This window comes from Choloepus didactylus, chromosome 2 (assembly GCF_015220235.1).
Source record: "Choloepus didactylus isolate mChoDid1 chromosome 2, mChoDid1.pri, whole genome shotgun sequence".
Lineage (NCBI taxonomy): Eukaryota > Metazoa > Chordata > Mammalia > Pilosa > Megalonychidae > Choloepus > Choloepus didactylus.
In genome coordinates, this window is record NC_051308.1 from 57103853 (window position 1) to 57119925 (window position 16073).

Below are 16073 nucleotides of genomic sequence, written 5' to 3' on the forward strand. Positions count from 1 at the left end.
TGCCCGGCATCTTGGCAGGGATGGCTGGAAAGCTAGACTCAGCAGGAACTATTGATCAGGGTGCTCAACCCGAGCAAGGCAGTCTCAGGGTAGTCAGACTTCTTACATTCCCCAAGAGTGTGCCAAGAGCCCTGGGAGGAAGACCGCGCTTTTTTTTTTTTTTTTTCTTTTTAAAAACCTTGAAAGTCCCAGAACCTCATTTGTGCCACATTTTATTGGTCAGGCAAACCACTAAGGTTTGCCCAGACAGCATAAAGAAGAACAGCAAAGAATTTTTGACCATCTTTCATCTACCTACCACATATCCCCATTTGCCAGAAGAATAACTGAAGCCCAAAGCAGTAACTGACTGTTTCAAGGCCATAGTTGCTAGATACTATATTAGTTTCCTATTGCTGCTATAACAATTACCTCAGACTTGGTGGGTTTAAAAATGCAAATTTATTCCCTTATTGTTCTGAAGAACAGAAATTTGAAATGTGCCTCACAGACCAAAATCATGGTGTCAGCAGAGTTGTGTTTCTTCTGGAGGTTCTGGGAGAGAATTCCCTGTCCTTGCCTTTTCCAGCTTCCAAAGGATGCCTGAATCCCTTGGGCTGTGGCCCTTTCCTCCGTCTTCAGAGCACATCACTCCAGCCACTGCATCTGCTATCACACCCCCTTTCTGACTCTGATCCTCTTACCTTCCCTTTTTCCTTCTGCCTTCCTCTTATAAGGACCCTTATGCTTACATTGGGCCCACTGGATAATATGGTTTAAACTTTCTATCTCAAGATCCTTAACTTAATCACATCTGCAAAGTCCCTTTTGCCGTGGAAGGTCACAAATTCACAGGTTTTGGGGATTAGAATATGGGCATCTTTGGGGGCCATTATTTGTTTACCACAGATACTGAGCCAGAACTAAAATACAAGACCCTGGCTCCCAGCTCAAGAAGGTCCTACCATGAAAGCATAAGGAAAGAGCTCTACCAGCTGTTTATTGCCTCGAATATACTGCATGCCTGATCACCCCCAAAACTCAAGGGGCTTAAAACCATATGCATTTATTTAGCTCATAAGTCTGCAACCTGCAAAGTGTGCAGGTTCTGCTCCTCATCCCTGGACTTGCTCACATCCATGGGTCAGCTGGTTTTGGTTGGGGCAACTGAGGCAACTTGTGTCCTCTCCACCTTTCCCATCTCCTCCAACAGGTAGCATGGGGCTATTTTCATGGCAAAGGCAGAGATACAAGAGCCCAAGCAGAAATGTGCAAGACTTTCTCCCAAGCCTCTGTTTGCCGCACATCTGCTGTCACCCTATTGGTCAAGACAAGTCATGTGATCAGAGGCAGAGTCAGGGCAGGAAGTCACTATGAGATTTCATGGCAAAGGGTGTGGATTCAGGGAGGAGTGAAGAATTAGGACCCCTGCATTTATTTTCTTCTTTGTCTCAAGGTCCCTGTGATGTGACTGTTTAGTTCCAGATGCCAGTAACTACTAAGTTTGACAATGAGCATTTGATTTGGGCACGTAACACCTGTGACACCTTGGACCTTCTAAAGGTGGCCACATTGATAGATTTATCCCTTATGCTCTTCTTCCAATGTGGCTGATACTCCTGTCTCTGAGAGGTGGGGTTTACATTCCCTTCTCTTTGAATCTGGCAGGGGCTCGTGACTGCTCTGACCACCAAAGCACAGCAGAAGTGATACATGTGACTTCCAAAGGTGAGGTCAAGAAAAGGGTTCCTTTTCTGCCTGGCTCTCTCTCTCAAGATGTGCACCTCTGGAGCCCAGCCACCACGTTGTGTGGAAGCCTGGGCTACATGGAGTGGTCCTGGGAGAGGAACCGAGGCCTTCCACCAACAGCCAGCACTAACTTTCCAGCCATTGAATAAGCCAGCTTGGAAGTGGATCCTCCAGTCCCAATCGAGCCTTCAGGTACTGCCACCCTGGCCAACATTTTGACTGTAACCTCAAGGGAGCCAAGCCAGAACTATGCAGCCAAGCCACTCAAGATTCTTAATCCATAGAAACAATGAGAGATAATAATTGATTGCTGTTGTTTTAAGTCACTAAGGTTTGAAGTGATTTGTTATGCAGCGTTAGCTAACTGATTTAGACCAACTCATGAGGTTTAGGATAGAATGAGGATAGACATAGTATGGGACCCTAAGAAAACTACAGTCTCTAGGTGACCAAGCAGAAACTGATGGAATCGACAGCAGTATAGCAGGTGTTTAATACAATCAGGAAATACTATGGTTGCTAAAAGGAAAGGTGGGTTAGACATATGGCGACCATATTTTTCCTAACTCAAAATTGGGATGCTTGATTAACAGTAGCTCATTGTAGCCTGGAATTAGAACAAAATATTTTAAATCAGGGCTGACCAGAATATTCTAGGAGGTGTAGTCACTGTCTGGAAATTGTTCTGCCCAGCCAGAGTTTGAAATGATCCCAAAGGGCCACCTGAGATGACAGCTATTGTGATGGGGCAAAAATTACTACTATATGAGTATTCCTAGCTGTTGCCCTCTCGTCTACCTAGGAAAGCAGATACTGGCCTCGACCAGCAGCTTCTTCCACTCCAGAGAGGATCTTGCCTTGCCAGACTGTATGCTTTAGGCTTTTGTGTTGCAGAATCAGGAGGAAAAGGGAGAGAAGGAGAAGGGCTGTGTGGCTAGGGCTAGAACAGAATTTGGGAGGTAGGAATTTTGGAAGGGAGAGTTGCAACATCAGATTTGGTATGTAGAGAAATAAAAGGGAGAGGAAAAATAGGATTCTGAGGAATATTGCTCTGACCCACCCCATCCGCTTCATAGTATTTGAAAAAGCCCAGAAACAATGTGAGTTATTTTGAAATAAATTTTGGTTGCTGCGCTGAGCTCATTCGATGGCACACCGCTCTGAGACTGGACCATGTGGGAAGCACTCTTTAAGTGCTGCACTGTGATTTCATAGCAGAGAGGAATGGGGTGTGGTGTGTTGTTCTGTGCACATGAGACGGTTTGGTCAATGGCTGTGAAGGGAAGAGGCTTGGAAGCCAAGGAATTTTTCACTGTTTCCAGGCTTGGATGTCAGCATGACTTATGACCTCGAAAATTCAGGCTGACCCAGGCCCAGCTGTGTCCAGATATGCAAGAGGAGCCCAAAGGCCCAGGGCTTGCAGAAGCCTTGTTTATTTGCGGCATCACTGACCACTCTGGTTGTGGACCCCAGAGCAGCTCTGGGAGGGAAGTGGCTTGGCAGAAGCTTGACTGACATTGCAGCGGGAGCTGGGGCTGGAGAGAGAAGCAGGAGGTTCGCTGGGCCTGAAGATGAACTGAGGACTGAGGCTCAGCTCCCCAGGGAGGAAAAACACAGAGCAAAAAGAACTGAACCCAGAGTGAGGTGTGTGTGTGTGTGTCTGTGTTTCTGAAGAGCTGAATCAGTTTCCTGGAATTTCCCAAAGGATTGTGAGTTCCCCATGGGCAGGGGCTGGATCTTATTCCTGTTTATTCTTCAGACTTAACAGCATTCCTGACAGGTTGTAGTTGCCCCATAAATGTTATAGGGAGGGAAGGAAAGAGGTTGGATTTGTGACTTCTCCTCAAAATTAATTGGCTACCTAATTAAGGCATGACATTGTTCTGGTTGAAATCGAATTTCTCCTGGGGGCAGAATCAGTGCAGGAGACCCTGATTTCAGTCCTAAGATTCTAGAATTCTGCAGCTCAAGTCCTCTTGCCAACACTGATCCAGTTTTACCTCCTCTCAGATAACTACTGACAGTGTTAGGAAACCCATTTGGAATCAGATAGATCTAGATTCAAATCACCACTCCACCACTTAGTAGTCACGGGGACTCCAGCAAGTTACTTAAACTCCTTACAAAAGCTCAGTCTCCTGTAAAGAGGACAAGGATCCTTTCTGGGCTGCAACGAGGGTTAAATAAAATGTGCATGAAGGCACATGGGGCTCAGGGAATGTTCACACCCTCCCTTCCCTCTGGGTTAACTCAGTGCCTGCTCACTTTCTCCTCTTGTTGATCTGAGGATCAGAATGTTCCTTAGACTTTGATCTCTCCAAGTTGCCCTCCTACTACTTCCCCCTGATCTCTGGCCCTGCTTCCTCCTGACCTTTTCCAGGCTTGGTTCTTGCTCCCTTGTGTTGTCCTGCAGCACTTCTCTCTTTAGCTGCAGCTTAGCCTCCTTGGTAGGATGTTGGCAGTGTCCCTCCAAGAGGCTCGTACCCTAGGAGGTGAGGGGCAAGCAAAGAAGCCCAAGGATGAGCCATAAGGGGAAGGGCTATCCACCCACTGGCTTCTGGAAACTTCTCCTTCCTGTGGCTGCACATAGCAAATGTGGGGAAAAAATAAAAATAAAAATAACTAATGCTCCTCCATTCCACGGCATTCTAGGGCTCTGACTCTGCCCTAGCGGAACCCCACTCCTCTTCCAGCCTCTGCCTCATCCCCACACCCCCACCCTCAGAGGCTTCTGGTTCTGCATTCCTTCTGACTCTGTCCTGCAGGTCTCTTCCTGGATCAGAGGATGATATCTGGAGACAATGAGCTGCAGACAGGGTAGAAGCCTCGGCCTCTGTTGGCATCGTCACTCCCGCCCCCCCATCCCCATGCCCTGTAGGAGGGAGGATTACACAGGGTACCCCAGCCTTAATCTTGGCACTTAGACTGATCTCAGATAACCCAGTTTCTGTCTTTAAGACTGCTTTGGAATATGTCCAGCAGAAAGGGGTGAGTCTTTGCCTGATTGAGGAAGCAGGACAGGGTGGAGGAGGCTGATGCAGGGACAGGGCTAGGGCAGGGGTCGGCCTGTCCTGATGATGAGCATGCTGAGCTGTCGGGCAAAAATCCAGAGATCACAGGCCTGAGGCCACACACTGAAGGAAGAGCTCTAGTGCAGGCTCCTGGGACCGTGCCCAAGGCTCGACCCGCATGCCAAGGAGGGAACAACATGCCATGGGGATGAAGGCTGCTGCGCTTTCTCCATTGACGGGACACAACCCCAGGGAGGAAGGGCGATCAGGGCCTACTTTCTGTCCACCATGGGGCACCAGTGCACTGTGAGGAAGGAAGGCTCAGGAGGAGCTGCCACCGTGGCTCTGTCCAGGGTGAGGAGCCAGTGGCTTGGGGTGGAGCCACTCTAAGATGCCCTGGCAAGCCCCTGTTGCATTCCAGAACACAGGGGACTGCGAGCCCCAGCTTGGCCCAAGGTATCAGGGGTTGGCATCCTGCCTGGGCGTTTCTTCCCCTCCTAATTCCTCCTTTTTCTGTTCCCTTTCTGCATCCTGGGGTCAAAGGTTCAGCTGGAGCTTTCATCTCTCTTCTCTGCAGAGGGACTGTGCTGGGACTGCAGAGAATGGGGAAAGGGATGGTGTAAGCTGCGAGAACTTTCCACTTTTCTTAATGTTGCTTGAAAGCCAGCCATCTCTAAAATAGGAGCTGAGCATCCCCAAGTGCCTAGCACCGTGCCAGCCACCTCCAGAATGCAGAGATGAGGAAGACCCCATCTCTGCCTGAGGAGCCATCCACCCAAGGGGAGAGAGGAGTCTGGGCTTATTCAAGGGTCCTTGACAATCCCATTGGCAGGGCCTGCCAAGGAGTTCAGAGGAGGAGATATTACTGAGGGTTCTAAATCACCATGTCCTATAGGCTGCATGAGGGTGGGGACAATGTCTGCTTGTTCTCTGTTGTACTCCAGTGCCTAGCACAGTCCTGGCCCATTGGAGGAGCTCAGTACACATTTGTTGGATGAATGTATGGGATGAGGTGATCCAAGAAGGCTTCCTGGAGGAAGGGGAATCTGAACAGGGACTTAGGATGGGTATTTGCATAGGACAAGAAGGGGGGTGGGGGTTATCTTAGGCAGTTGGGAGCCTTCTCGAAAAAGGATGGGAAGGGGAATGTCCACAGAAGGGGTATTCTGGATAGGGCAGAGAAAAACTCCTCTGTTACTCTTAGGATAAAGCCTAAGCCCCCTAATGACTTACAAGACCCTTCTTATCTGGCCCTGCCAACCACTTCAGTCTATCTCTTACCACAAGTCCCTGGTTCTTCCTCCTCCAGCAGGTTCAACTATTTATTTGCAATCCCCAAAACAAGCTTTTTGCTTTCTCTTCTCCAGGTCTTCAGTCATTCCTATCCCCTTGCCGGGAAAGGCCCTCCACCTCCACCTCTACCTGTCACCCCCACTGCTCCTGATATCAGGGATGACTTTCTCTGAGAATCTTCCCTTCCACAGTCTGGGTTAGTCCTAAGCACAGCCACACAGCTCTCTACGTGTCCCCATGCCATACTTATTACCGAGAATTGTTACATTCCTTGTCTGATTCCCCCCCTAGGCTGGCCGTGTTGGAGTCACCAGATTCCCCCAGAGACTGCCAGCCACCAGGCAGAGAAGATTGATTCTGACTTCAGCAACGGGGCCGCCAGGGTCAGAGGCAGTCGCATCAAAGGGGGCCAAAGTACGGCCGTCAAAACAAAGATCACACAGTCCAAAACAACCTTGACCTCGGCTCGCGTAAATCACTCTCAGCTCTAAGTGGAAGCATTTGGGCTGAAGTGGACGTGGCTTGCAAAGCTTTTCTATAACCCGTTAGATTTCTGATCACGCTTGGCAAACACCCTGTGTGGGTGTAGATTTCCCATTAGCCTGTAAGATCCGTGAAGCTGAGGCTTAAGTCTAAATCATCTTTGTATCACCAAATTAAACACCACACCACGTTTAATAAGTAATTGCTTATTTAGTTAGTTAATTAAATATTAATTGATCAGACTCAGAGAAGGTGTCATTGTAATTTCCAGTCTCTACCCTCGATCTTGAATGGGTTGTAGGAAGGTGTATCCACACCTAGAGTGTGCGCCCAGAATGTTACATAATAACAGAAGTAGGAAATAAGAAAGCTACTGCAGTCAGAGGGAAGCAGGTTCCCAGGTAAACATTATATGCTTAGAAAAGGGAAAGCTTTAGAGAGCACCTAACCCAAGCCTCATTTTAAAAGATGGGAAACTGAGACTACAATGTGGAAACCATTTGTCCAAGGCCACAAGACATCTCCTGCATGTTAGATCCAGATGTCTGACCATGGTCCTTGAGGCTTGGTGTTCTCTCCACTCTATTGTCTTCCTCTGCCTCCATCAAGCCTCCTACTGCCTTTGCCCAAGAAACAGCCTAGTGGAACAATCCTGAGTTCAAATCCCCATTCTGCTACTCAACTGACTTTCAGCCTTGTGCAACAATTAAGTTATTCACTTGTAAAAGAGAGAGAATGGCACCTGCATGGAGGGCTGACGAATGAATTATAAGTGAGATAACGTCTGCTGAACATCTAGTGCTATGTCTGCTCGGTCTGCCCCCAACAAATGTCACTCCTTCCCCCTCGCTCCCAGTTCTTCTTGGAAATTATTCTGGCTTCCCTGTTCTTTCCCTGGTTCTTAGAAAGTCATACCATCTACTTAGAGGGGTCTCTGAGAGGTCCCTTAGCCCCTTCCCTGCACTGATCAAGGTCCTTCCCTCCCTGCTCTCCAAATCCTTCCTTGGAGCTTCCAAGGAAGGCTTTTTGCTGTGTAACTTGTGCCAATGGATAAAAGTTAGCTAGGGCTAACTTGAGGAAGCTCAAGTTGAATCCAACTCTTGCTGCACTTTAGGATGGGGCCATTTTCCTATTTCACACTCCAAGAGGATGTAAAGAGCTTCTTCTCTTCCTTTTTCATCCTCCTTCTTTTCCCTAATTCATATGCTTATTATGATAACACATATTATCCTAATTTATTCCACCTTTCTCCTTCTCCTCCCTTCTCCCTGTCCTTCCCCTGTTTCTCTGTCTTCAGCTGGACGCTGACATGATGTCTTCCCGATACTGCCCGCCCCAGCCCCACTCGCCGCCACGTGGACCTCTCAGCCGAGCCTGGTGCCAGCCTCTGGGGAGCCCCTATCTCTCCTCCCCACACAAAGTTATCGGCTCCTGCAGGAGTCCTGCGCAAGCTGGAAGCCAAACAACTAGCTTAAGTCTTCAGACTTGATCCCTGCTGGCTGGCTGAACCCACTGCCTGCTCTGGGGAGAAGTGGGACGGGGGAGCAGTGCTTGTCGAGGCTGCGTTCCTCACCCCTTGGACAACTGTAAGAGACCCTTAGGGCCTTCTGTTCCCGCGACTGGCTCTCCTCCTTGCCCCAGACCCCCCATCCTGGGCACTGCACTGGTCTGTTTGCCAGAAGAATTACAGGGCCTGCTGAGGCAATCTGCCTGGAAAACAAACCCAGTGGCGAGTCACCTCCGGATGGGCCAAAGGATTTCAGTTAATCTACAGACTTCCAACACAGATCAAGTCTCATAAATCAAGAGGGTTTTTTTTTTTCCCTTCTTCTTTAAGAGCAGCCTGCACTTTCTGTGTGTTGGCTGGCTTCCTGTGCCTTTCCCCCTTGCTCTACCCTCTCCCTTCCAGGAGTTTGGGAAGGATTCAGACATCGGGCAGGAGGACAGGGCAGGGATGGAGAGCAGGCAGGCAGGGCGAGAAGGGAAGTCACAGGTTTCTTAGCATGAAGTGTCTCTCTGGCTCGCCATGTCCCTCGACCTTCAGTCTGACTATACGTTATTGATATTCCAGTCCTGGCAGCCTAGGGAAAGCAACCAGACCTTGTTTTCAGGCAGCATATTCAAACTTTTTCAAAGCACTTGGACTTCATCCGTTCATTTTATCCCAAGGATGGGGCTTCAGGCCTCGGAGGCCCCAGAGGTCAATCCCGTCCTGCTTGAATCCCTCCCAGCGCACTGCCTGACCAGGTGCTCATGCCTCAGGGGCCTGCCCCTGGCATGGGGGCAGCTTTGTTGGAGAGTGGCATCTTCTCTTGCTGCAGAGAGCAGTTTCCTGAAGCTTCCCCACGCTGGCAGCATACTGAGGTGCTTAAGAGCATGGACTCGAGCTCAAACTCTGACTCCGCCCCCTACTGGCTGTGGGACCTTGGGCAAGTTACTTAGCCTCTCTGTGCCTCAGTTTCCTTATCTGCAAAACAGTGGTAATAATACTGTCTCCCTCTTATGCCTGTTATGAAGACTAATTGAGTAATTGAATCAATATTTAATAGAATGCTGGTAGATAGTAAGTGCCATGTTAGTGTTTGTTAAATAAACTGGTCTCAGTTGTGAAATACAGGGACACAGAGGTCACAGCCCTGCTCTCATGTGTGGACAGCTCTCCTGGGTCCCTGAACTCCTCTTCTCCAGTCCCTCCATTTGCTCATTATTCCCTGAGCACTTACCATGAACCTCTGTGTTAGGCCATGGATTTGCTATGTGAACAAAACCAAATGGTCCCTGTATTCATGAAATTTACAGTAAATGTGCAAATAAATACATAATTTCAAATTGTGCTGTGAAATCAGAGTGTGTCAGGAATCAAAGAACAGGATGCTGTGTGAGAGAGTAACAGGGCAGAGCTACCTGGGGACTTGAGGACGCCAAAGGTCTGTATGAGCAAATGACATCCGAGCCCAGACCTGAAGGATGCAAAGAAGCAGCCATGGAAGCTGGGGGCTGGGAGAGAACTTTGCAGGCAAAGGGAACAGCATGTGTGAAGGCCTTCAGGCAAGGAGGAGGGTGGCACAGAGCAGAAATGGAAGGCAGGCCAATGTGTCTAGACCCGGTAGATGAGGGGATGCGAGAGCAGAGGCTGGAGGGTTAGGTAGGGCCAGATTTAGGATTTGGGATCCTATTCCAAGTAGAGTGTGAAATATGGAAGGATTTTAAGCTGCAAAACGGCACAATCTTATTTTGGTTTTAAAAATTACCCTGGCTGTTGTGTGGAGGGTGGTTTGGTGGTGGATGAGTGAACAAAAGGAGAGGTTTGGATGAGTCTGAAGTGATTGCACTGAGAGCTGAAGGGGCCTTGGAATGGAGAAATGACCATGGAGATGGAAAGAAGTGGGTCAAGTGGGATGTGTTTTGGAGGTAGAAGGCTTGACTTAGGATTGGCATGTGGAGGAAAGCTTTCAGAGTTTTAGGGGCTGGCAAGCTTGGTGTGACTCAGGAGCTGGTGATGCGTAGATGTTGGGGGATGGATGTGAGGTGTCAAGGATGGATGGCATCATGGTGGCAGTGGATGGTGATATCAAGGATGGCTCCCCATGTTGCTGGCTGGAGCACCTGGGTAGATGAGCATGGACAGTGCAAGGGAAGGAGGATGTTTCCTTCATTCAACCTTCCTAAACAACTTCTTCTGAATGTGCTCTGTTTTTCCTATGATGAAGACTTGGAGTGCTGCTCTTAGAATAAAATAGAAGATCCCCAAAGTGGGTTCCCTTAGCACAGAGCAGAGAATGACTATTGCTTCCCTTGTCTGAAATTTTATGCTTCCATCCAGAGCATTCAGTGTTCTGGTCCAGATTAATTCTGGCTCCACCACTTATAAGCTGTGAGATCCTGGATAAGTTACTTAAAAAAAAACAAAACAAAACTCTGTGCCTCAGTTTCTTCTTCTGCCAAATGGAGATAATAGGGTGGCACCTACCCCATACCACTATTTCAGGGATAATAAGAGATTGTACTGAGCACACTGTAGCCATTATCTTTCATACAGCCCAAGGGTGAATGCTCATTTTCACAGGCTCCTTGAGTCATACCAGCTCACCATCTCCGGAAACCCTACAAGCTCTTCCACATAGCCATGTCTAGGCCTTGTCTCCACCCTTCAGTGCTCATGCAGTTGGATATTTAAACCTCACTTCAGGGCCTGACATTTATCCCTGTTAAATCTCATTTTGTTAGCTGCAGCCCTTGGCACCAAGCCTGTCAGGTCTAAAAAAAATTTTTTTTATTTTGATGAGGGAAAGGTTGTGTGCTGAATGCTAATTCATTTTTACAGCTACAGAAGCACCCACGTGTGTTGCTTTTGCCATCCTCTTGCCCCTTGGTGAGCAGCCCCTCGCCTTGGGAGAAGGAGCAGTATGCAGAGCTGGGGCTGAGATGGAGCTGGGGGTACAGCCAGGCATTGCCTTGGCCCAAGGCTGATCCAGCCTCCATCGCCCTGGTTCCCTCCTCCCAAATCAAGCACTGGCTTTGAGTTTTGAGAGATAGGGCCAGAGGGATCTGCTCAAGGTCACTTAGTGTCAACTGGTTGGCCAGTGACAGGCTTAGGGCACAGGCCACCACTCAGCCCTCTGTCCACGAGGCCCCACCACTTTATGATCTTATTTCTTTCCAAACCACTCTATCATATCCCCCAACCTCGGACTAGAGAATGTGAGCTTACACCGTGGGCCAGAAGGCAGGGTATTACTACTCCCTGTGGTCCTCTGTCCTTCCCACTGACCCCATATGGGTTCCTTCAGGTTCCTCTCAAAGTTTACCCTCGCTCCCACCCCCCACTCTGGTCTGTGCTGGACAGAACAACCCCTTCTGTATTGGTTGGTGGAATTTGTTCTCTGCCCCACCCACTGGGGCCCCTCAGAAGCTTTCTGCAGGCCCCACCTTTACCCCTGACATCATGCATTAGTGGGCCTTCTTCCTGTGGGAAGCTCTCTTTCCTGGCTTCCTGAGGGCAGGTGGGTCCCCCATCAGGCTGAGAGCTCCCTGAGGGAGCTTCTGTGGGTTTCTCTCCTTCTCTTCCTGCTCTCTAAGCACCCACTGGGCTCCGTCCATGGAGGGAGCCGAACGTGAAGGTGACCCTGGCCTTTTGCAAAGGCCTGCAAGGAAAGCCAAACCTAGGAGCCCTGTGAAGCAATAGCCCATTGATTCCATGGTCCCCTCAGACTCCAGGAGAGTGGAGAGTGGAGGGACACGCTCAATGCCAGGTATGTGTGGCTTCCCTCCAGGCCAGGCACAACAACGCGCCTTTGGTACCACTGGATGATGTAACCCGAGTCCCTGAACTGAATGGTCTTGTTCCTCCGGTGCCCAGCCAAGTCGCCTTCTCACATTAATGACTCCTTGTTCACCATGTGTGCTGTGCAGTATTTTTCCAGGTGGTAGTTTCTAGAGATGAATTTCCCTAACAAGCCTGCTTGCAAATAAATAGGAGGGCAGGGAGAGAGGGGAGAGCAGCAACTGTCAGATCCTAACACTGGCAACCTGCCCAGGCCATAGAATAGGAAAAAAAAAATGTAGAAAGGTATCCTTTCTCTCTAGTTTCCAATTTTTCAAATCAACCTTGGTTAATTCTCCCTGCCAACCTGCAAGATTGGCCTGGAGAGAGCTGGGGGGGGATGGAAGAAAGAGAAGAAGAAAACTATAAACCCTATTTATTTATTTATTTACTTATTTAACCCTTTATATTTCTCAGAAGATGAACACTAAAATTTGGTTGAAAATTGCTAACCTGAAATGATGTTAAAGTGTAAGTGCATGAGAATTTTATTCAATCTGCGTTGGAACCAAAATTTTTTGAGAGTGACATGCCTCATGTTTAGGCAAGAAACAGATTTAGAGAGGTGAGATGAATTGCCCAAGGTCATGTTAGTAGCAGAACTGGGACAAAAACCTAGGCCTATATTTATTATTTATTTAAAATTAATGTTTAAAATGTGGTTGGGAGCCAATCATTTTGATCAGATTCACCTGTGTGCCTTGTTAAAATGCAGACTCCTGGGCTCCTCTCAGACCCAAGGAATCAGAATCTTTGGGGAGGGGCTTCAGAAATCTGTATTTTTGACATGCTTACCAAGTAATTCATATGTACATTGAGCTTGAGAACCACTGGTTTAAGTAGGCTTTCTGAAGACAGATGGCTAGATTTCCAGTCAAGAAAGCCGGGGGACCACAACATAGGTACAGCACCCTCCCCAGCTGTGTATAGACACATCTCAGGGACCTCTAGGAGGAGTCAAATAAAGGGCTATCACACACCCTGGGGCTGGAGTCAGCATCCGCCAGTCCTTTGCATGGCCTCTGTGTCTCCATCTCGGTGCTGGTCATTGCAGCCTGGAAGAGCCTGAAGCTAGGAGGAGAGTTGGTGGGAAGAAGAACATAATAATCAAATATCAGGTAAGAGGCTGATGGCTGTATCTCACTCAAGGGTTTCTTCAGGAAGTAACAACAAAGGACTGTAGAGTATGTGGGAGGGACCTGCTTTGGCTGAGAACGTCCATGAGCGCTGCAGAGCAGCTCTACCTCGTGGCTGTCATTACCAGCTGTCAGGGGACTTGTCATCATTTGCCTTCCTCAGAATTTCAATCACTGTCTCCTGTTGCAGCTAAACTTAACTTTTTCAGTTGGTTCTCATTCTCTGCTGCTGGCTCCCTCATCACCTGGCCCACTGTCCTGCAGAGACCATGTCTGGGCAGGAGGGCAATTCCACACACTCCAGCAGGGCAAATTGTTCTACTTGTCTTCCCCACCAATCTGTGAGATGCTTCAAGGCAGGGCATGTCTTACTCATATTTGTTTCCCAGCAGCTATCAGGGTGTTGAGCACAAAAATATGCTCAATAAATATTTGTGGAAGGAAGGAAAGGAGGGAGAGAGGAGGGAGGGAGGAAGGAAAGAAGGAGGGCTAGGCCATAAAGTCATCAGGCAAATGTGGAGTTGCTAACCAGCATGTAAGCCCTGTCCTTCAGGTTCCAGCCGACTCTCCTTTCCCAGACAGGTCTTAGGATAATACCTTGTTCTCCCTTTGTCCTTCAGGCCCTGGCTCATTTATTACCTTGCCTCACTCCCCTGATCTTCCACACGTTCAAGCAGAATTGATCATTCCATGCTCCACCAGCATATTGGATGCTCCGTTACAGCACTGATTAAATTGGATTGAGAGCTTTTGCCCTTCTACTTTTTACCACTAGATGGAGTTACTTGAGGGGATCAGAGCTTGTTCGTCAGTCAGAGAGCAAGAGCCTCTGGGTCTCTCGGGTCAGAAGAGGGCACCAGGAGAGCTGAGATGAAGGCTGAGGTGAGGAGCTCCTTCCTGGAATTAGGAGAGAGGTGGGGTGGGTAGATGAAGAATGCCTTTGAGGAGGGCTGGCAGGCATACAGGGCAAACATGTCCTCATACCAGCAGGAATGTGCCTTCTGGGCAGGCTGTTTTTCATAAAGGAAAGGAGACAGCTCTGGGCACTGGGAGTCCAACGGAGCCTGGAAGCAGGAAGGAAAGGGCAGCTCCATGGGCTCACCAGCGACTCAGGGCTCCAGCATCATGGAAGATGGAATTGGACCTTAGGGATCTCCTAAGCCTGTGACTCTAGGTGATCCTTGGATCACTAGGGGTCCTCAAAGATAATGGGTACCTGAGAGACATTTTTCATTTTTCCAAATGGAAATTTCATCCTGTGGTAAGACTGAATAGGCTAAGCTAAAAGGTGATTTCTGTTTGCTTTTGGCTAGAATTATATCAACCCAGTGTTCTTGCAGGAAAATGAATTATTTAATTGACAAATATGGTTTGGTACATAAAATCTTAAAAATATGAGGGTCCTTCTTTTTGATGGTTAAAAAGTTGGGAATCACTGATCCAGCTCAAATCCTTCATTCCATAGAAGAGAGACTGAGAACTGGAGAATTCACACAGCTGGTTAGTGGCAGACTTCTATCAATAAGATATAAAAATTATAAACATATATTCACCTAAAAACAGAGCCCCAAATTATATGAAGCAAACATCCACAGATATGAAGGGAGAAACAGACCATTCTACATTAATGGTAGAAGACTTCAATACACCACTTTCACTAATGAACAGAACATCTAGACAGAAAGTCAGTAAGGAAATAGAGGCCTTGAACAATACTGTAAAGCAACTAGACATATAGAGACACTTCACCCAACAACAGCAGAATACACATTCTTTTCAACTGCACACAGATCATTCTCCAGCATAGACCATATGTTAGGTCCCAAACCAGTCTCAATAAATTTTTAAAAGGTTGAAATCACATAAAATATCTTCTCAAACCACAATGGCATGGAGCTAGAAACCAGTAACAGAGAGAGAACTGGCAAATTTTCAAATATGTGGGAATTTAAACAATACATTCTTAACCTTTCAAAGAAGAAATCACAAGGAAAAGTAGAAAATACATTGAGGTACATGAAAATGTTAACACAACATACCAAAACTTATGGAATGCAGCAAAGGCAGCACTCAGAGGGAAATTTATAGCAGTAAATACTCACATTAAAAAGGAAGAAAGAGAGGAGCACAGGAACAAAATGGAGAAGTAGGACATTTTACAAATTGTTCCTCCACTAGAAAAATGAAAGAGCTGTAAAAATAGACTGGAATTAACTAGGTGGTAACCCTGGAAAGGACATTTAGAACAACTACAAGAGTGCCAGCGGAAGTGAGAGGCTGCTGAGAGTTCAGCTTTTGTAAGTCAAAACACAAACCAGTGGCCAGCCCCCATCATTCAACCCCATGGCAGTAGTTGTGGAAACGGCTGTGATTGCAGCCATGAGGCCTAGATTCTAGGTGTGGCAGAAGATCCTCTAAAAGTTGGAGTTCAGGATCAAGTTTGGTCTGGAGGATCCCTGAGGGAGCAGCACAGAAGCTCAAGGCCAGTTTTGGCTCTCTGGGCAGAAGCACTTCCAGCATCCCCTCAGCATCAACTTGCATGTAAAGAGAAAATATTGTTGTTTTTTATCCTTCTATGTGTGTGTATTTCCTGGTCTGGCAGGTCCCTGAGGGCACAGCATAGTCTCTGGCCTTGGTTACTACCCTCTTTGTAGCAGTGGCTTCTGGCATCACACCAGCATCTACCAGGTCTTAAAGACCCAGTGCACTTTTTAATTGATTGGGTTTCTTCTTCTCATTCTTCTGTTGTTTAGTCTGGCAGATCCCTGAGGGCCCAGCACAAATGCCAGCCTCAGTTTCTCTTAGAAGCAGTGTCTTCTGGCCTTACACCAGCATCTACAGGGATGTAGAGAGCCAGTCCATTTCTTCTTTTTATTATTATTTTTTTTTGGTTGGTTGGTTGGTTTTTTTATTTCTCTGCTTTATATTTTTGGGTCAGGCAGATCATGAGGAATGAATAGGGATGGAGGCGTAGATTTTGACCTTGAAAGCAGCAGCTTCTAGTTTTCCATTAGCATATAACAAGATGGAGTGTATTTCAAATTTTTTCTTCTTCTTTTGTGTGTGTGTGTGTGAATGTTTTGTCTGTTTGTTAGTATT

General features: G+C 47.6%; 2 long non-coding RNA genes across 4 annotated transcripts in view; one reads left to right on the forward strand and one right to left on the reverse strand.

Moving 5' to 3' along the window:
- LOC119526120 overlaps positions 1–1692 on the forward strand; it is a 63103-nt gene extending 61411 nt beyond the window's left edge. The window contains exon 3 of the long non-coding RNA XR_005215118.1: positions 1648–1692. This is a non-coding gene — a long non-coding RNA (uncharacterized LOC119526120). The remainder of the gene's footprint in view (positions 1–1647) is intronic.
- Positions 1–16073, reverse strand: part of LOC119526119 — a 111076-nt gene that overhangs the window by 5424 nt on the left and 89579 nt on the right. For 2 of the 3 annotated variants that reach the window (XR_005215117.1, XR_005215115.1), the window contains one exon: positions 12440–12909. This is a non-coding gene — a long non-coding RNA (uncharacterized LOC119526119). Of the gene's footprint in view, positions 1–12439; positions 12910–16073 lie in introns of those variants that run through there. The other variant, XR_005215116.1, reaches the window with a different exon arrangement.